Source organism: Helianthus annuus, chromosome 10 (genome assembly GCF_002127325.2).
Source record: "Helianthus annuus cultivar XRQ/B chromosome 10, HanXRQr2.0-SUNRISE, whole genome shotgun sequence".
NCBI lineage: Eukaryota > Viridiplantae > Streptophyta > Magnoliopsida > Asterales > Asteraceae > Helianthus > Helianthus annuus.
Genome location: NC_035442.2, coordinates 77,440,084 through 77,445,737, shown reverse-complemented (window position 1 = coordinate 77,445,737; position 5,654 = coordinate 77,440,084). Strand labels below are relative to the sequence as shown.

The window sequence follows — 5,654 nt, the reverse complement described above, 5'->3', positions numbered from 1 at the left end:
AGGTTAATCAAACCATAACCAAACTAAAGACAAATGATTAACCCCGAACCTGGGTGGTTGTAATTTCTTCATAAATGAGACCTTCGATTAGTTTGGTTATGAATACGCTAAAAAGGCGGTTTAACTTATCTAATTAACTTAGGTATCACACACATTCACTTTTGAATGAGATTCAACTTGGCGAACTTCGGGTTTTCATCAAGTCTTAGATTCTCGTCTAGATGGATGGTCATTAGCAACGATTCTCAATGAGGGCTCAAGCCGCAATGGGGGTTAGATCCGAGTTGCGGTTAGATCCGAGAATACTCTCCCAGCTACCATGTCGAGATTTTGCCTAGATGGAACACACAATCCATTATAGAATGTGTTCATGACCATCCAAGGTTCCATACCATGATGAGAGCAATTACTAAGAAACTCATTGTAACGATCCCATACTTCAGAAAAACGTTCATCATCTTCTTGCTCAAAAGCTTATATCCTGCTCCTTAACCAATTAGTTTTAGATGGAGAAAAGAATTTAGTCAGAAAATAGTCAGCCATGTTTCTCCATGTAGTAACAGATCCAGGCTCTAAAAAACTAAGCCAAGAACAGGCTTTTCCTACGAGCGAGAAAGGAAACAAACGAGGTCTAACTGCATCATCAGTGACTTCAATGATTTTAAACGTGTCTCAAAGTTCAAGAAATTTATCGATATGATCATTAGGGTCTTCATCAGCTAGTCCGTTGTATTGACATGAATGTTGAATCATCTAAATGAGTTGAGGAGGAATAGTGAAATTGTTCGCAACCACCTAGGGTCTAAAAATGCTAATCCGAATCGCATTAGCAGAAGGACAAACATGCTTTTAAATGGTTCGTTTTGTCATCCTAGTGTTAAGTCTAAAATAACTAGTGTACTAAGGCAAAAACGCAAGTAGCAGAAAACAACAAAGCAAAAGAAACAAATAAATAAACAAAAGTGATTAAACTACTAACTTTAGGTTGTTTTCAAAAAGTGTCGTCTCCTCGACAACGGTGTCAAAAACTTGACGTGCTCAGATACTAACAAATAATATCAAACAATGCATAGACCAGTTTTAAGGTAAAAGACCTAAAAATAGTAACTACACATGTAACAGACAAGCGTGGCTATTATTAGCATAATATAGTTCAATGAAGTTACCGAGTATTAATCCTAGGACGCGATAAAGCTTTTACTACTAAACTTTTAATTAATAACTAACCGATGCAATGGTAAGTTTTAAGAAAAGAAAACTATTAAAGTGAAATAAGTGAAAAAATGGCTTTAACGAAAGCAAATATGTAAAAGATAACCGGTTAGGATCAAAATCCTTCTAGTCGTTTGAGAAACTTGTTAGATTATGTCTTTATGAAAAGCTCATTTTGATATGAACCAAAACGATGTGTGAAGTGCTAAAAGACCAATACCCTACCAGATTGACCACGTCATCTCGAACACCTAAGTTATAGACACACCTAGATTATCCGATTTCAAGTAGCTAAGTTATTTACCAATACCTTGTGATTTAGAGCGTCTTAATTATTTTCGTTTTGATACTAGTTATATTTTTTCGGTTTGATACTAGCTACGCAATGTCCTTGGATTGATTCCCGGTCTTACCTACTTTATTACATAACAATTGATACACTTGCGTTTGTGTGTAATTGATTTAGGAAGTAGTTTTAATTTGGTGTTTTCTTCAACGGACATTATTTTACACATCAATAATTTATAGGCTTAAGGGCATTCGGCCCACTGCATTTTAATTAAGAAAAACCCTACATCTAAATCAATCCATATGATATCTTCAGCCCATTTGAACCAACGCCACCATGCCATGCCATCATCGAAACGGAAGTCGAGTAGAGAAAAATTTGTTGACTACTTAGCTGATATATTGGATTTTTATACTATGCTGGATTTAGGTAGTGTTTAGTATTTAGGTATTGTATTGGATTCTGGTGTTGTACAAAAATCTAATACGATATTTTCTAACTTAAATTCATTTTTTATATATCAATACCATACTCAAACTAAAGTAAAAAATTTGCTCGTTTTCAATGTGTATTGTTTTTCAAAAAAAAAAAAAAAAAAAAAAACTCTTATACAAAAGGTATGTACGTTTAAAAAAAGATTAATGGCCAAGATGCTTTCTTAGTCTTTTTAGACAAAATTAACTTTTCAGAGGATTTCCCCACCAGATTAAGGACTGTAAAAAAGGATAAGAGTGTGAGAAGTGTAAGAAATAATCTAGTGTTGACATGTGTCCTTCAATTAAATTAATGAGAAAGGGCAATAATGTAATTTACTTCAAAGTTCAATTAAATGATAAAATAATCTTGTAACCGTCAGTGAGTTATTTTAGGATACTAATATAATTTTATTTTTTACAAAGATTGTTTACGAATTAACTGTTATATACGAATGGACAAATTTTATAAAGATTCATCTGATTCTTTTGATAGCGAAGATTATTACATCTGTTTTTTTAATCGGTGTTTTTTTCGCATAGCGAACATTATAACATTAGCTATAGGATGTTTTGTATTGTAGTTCAACAAGATGTTTTTAAGTAACATATAATTCTTCTGTTGCGGGGTGTTTTATAATATTATGTGACATACAATCTGGTGAGTAGGGTGTTTTAAATCACGGTGAGTATACTACATTAGTTGCATGCAGCATGAATGATTTTGATTATTTTGAAAATACAAAACACCATTCAGATTCCAGAAGCACCACGACTTGAATCGTAATACAGTCATGGTGTTTGATGTGCTAAAAGTGGTCAAATAAAAAAATAACTAATATTAACCTAAACTAGACACGCTAAGTTTTAAATTTATAAAAACAGACTGTCTAAAACCTAGACCACACAACCGACAAGTGCACCGGTCAATGCATATAGCCTAAGTAAGTTCGAGTATCGAACCCGCGAGACTCTATTGACTAAGTTACTAGACTCGATCTAACTTATCTAACCTAACTGATTTATTTTTATGTGGGGGGGGGGGTCTATCGATCTACTAAATTACCTAAATTAACTAACTATGAAACAAACACGAGCTAAGAGCTAAAGATACGACCAGAGGAAAGAGGTACACTACCTAGGTGAGAATCCTACACATGTATGACAACTTCTATCGGCTTTTGATCTATTGTGGAAACCGGGATCTTAAGATACTAACTTAATAGGAGACCGAACATGTATGACAACTTCAGTCTAAAGATTTTTCTGTTCATGACATTTCTGCCTCTTCAAGTGTTGTATCTAATATTAGTTTTACACTACCCATTTTATTATTGTCTCAATATGTTGATATTCTTCTATATAATTGAGTCTTAAACTTTAAAGCTAAGTTGAGAAGATAGTTTGTGTTAATAAAGAAAGTTACAAAATTTCAAGAATTCAGAGTTGTTATACATAGTCTAAATTAATTTACTTAGGTTGAAAAGATGCGCAATCTTCGTGGCACGACCATTGTAGAGGATAAACAATCTGTTTATAGACCGTATAAAGTTCAAAAGGTTCATTTAGTATCATCCACTTCAGAGCCAATCTTACACTTCAAGCTGAACACAGGCTTGTAAGTTTTTGCAGTCCTTACTTTGTTTTGTTATTTCAACAATTTCAGTTATATATCAATATTTTATAAAATTCATTATTTAATTTTATGCTTTTTTAGCATCTGCAATCAGATGTATCATCTGCCTTGGATCTGCATACTGATAATCTTAAGCCTGTCAAGATGCAAAATTTGAAAGGTGAAGTCCAGGAACTGCTTACAAGATCTCAAAAAACCAATATTGGATTCAGCTACGATATTGTTGGATGACCTGGTTATCTGAGATCTTGCAATATTGTTTTTGGTGATGAACTTTCGTTTGAATTTCACAAGTCTACTCAGTTGCTGAAGCTAACAAAAGTTGTGCATTTTGTGACAAAGAGAAAGCCCTCTTCATGAGTGTTGTGTTGATTGAAGATTTATAAACAATGTTTGATGTGATGATGTTTGTGGTTGTACATTAGGTTCCTCGGTGGTATTAATTTAGCTTCTTAGACATGTTTTTTTATGTAGTTATGTCTATAAACAGGTTACATTGTCAATGGGTGGGTACTCCTTTTTTTTGGATAGGACAATGGAAATAGTCGTATGTAACTGATATATTAACCGATGATCTATGTTTATAATTGTCTATTATTTATAATAGATAACAGGTTTTGGTACAATATCTATACACGTATCTATATTTTCTATTAAAATGTGTTATGCATGATTTTCTAAAAACCACATGTGTTTACACACGAGTCTTACTACTTGTTATAATTTATAGATTAGGAAGAAGTTCCTATTTTGCATATTTAATTCCGTGTAAATAATTGTAGCAAAAATGCCTTAGTTTTTATTCTATCTTATTTTTTGGAGTGTAACCTGCTTAAGAGTATAATATGATCATTTTGGATTAGAGTGTTAATGATTGATCCACAAAGCATTAACTAGTTTGTGCACAAATATTTATTGCTTAAAGAGTTCCTTCAAATAAACGTAAAAAGGATAGTAAAATCATATATACGTATCATCATGTACTTCCTACAAAAGGTTTGTGACCCTTTTTAATCTCAATCGTTACATACGAAATACATGGAAATAATATTTTCATAAATACCCTTTATTACACTATGTATCCTTTATGATAGCTAAAAGATAAGGGATACATAAAACGCTGATCTGGTCACACCGGGCTAGCGTTGGTCATGGCGTTGCCCCGTTGGTTTGGGGATTGAGCCTGGTGTGGGACGGGGGCAATGTGACATGGCTAACTTTGATTGGCTGGTTCGATATAGCCGTTTGGGGTAGCCGTTGGAGGTGGCGGTTAGATATGGTAAATCAAATTTAAAAAAAAATATACATTTTTACCTCTAAATACTCACCCAAAATTACATATTTTCCCTTTCTTCTTCCACCAAACCGACACCAAAAATTCGAAAATGGTGCATTGGACGGAAGAGGAGGAAATAGCAATAGTGACATCGATTGTTGACGTACAACGTACCCTACAACGCGGTCAAACCGCGTATTGGGGGCGAGCTTTCCAACAATACCAACAACACGTCGGGAACACGCGTCACAACTTAAACCCGTGTCAACACAAATGGCGTGAGCTCAAATCAAGGTTGGATCGGTTTAAAGTTTGCTTTGACCGTGTCCCTGCGGGCGACTTGATCAACGACGATCGAGTGGAGATCGCGAAGATCGAGTACAGGCATGATGGAATACGAAGTTTAAGTGGGTTCCCAACTTTAATATTTACCGTACTTTGTAATTTTTTTTATTTTTTAGGATTTAATAAGTTGATTTTTTTATTTTTTAAGATTTAATAAGTAGGTTTTTTTTAGTATTTAGACAAAATTGCAGAAAACAACCTTTATGTTTGCCCCAAACTGCACTTTATACCTTTTACTATGAAATCAGCAAAAACCAACCTTTATGTTTATCTTTTGCTACAGGTTCAACCTTTAACACAAACGACGTTTATTTTTCTGGTTAAGTTACCTCACATGCTTTGCATGTGAGGGCTTTTTGGTCATTTTAGTTATCTCTTCAATAGTTTTTTTTTGTTTTTTTTTAAATATTCCATTGATCACCT

The 5,654-nt window shown here is 33.7% G+C and overlaps 1 pseudogene; it reads left to right on the top strand.

Annotated features, from left to right (window-relative positions):
- The first annotated feature begins 388 nt into the window (after positions 1 to 388).
- On the top strand, positions 389 to 489 carry LOC118483401 (annotated as a pseudogene).
- The last annotated feature ends 5,165 nt before the right edge of the window (positions 490 to 5,654 follow it).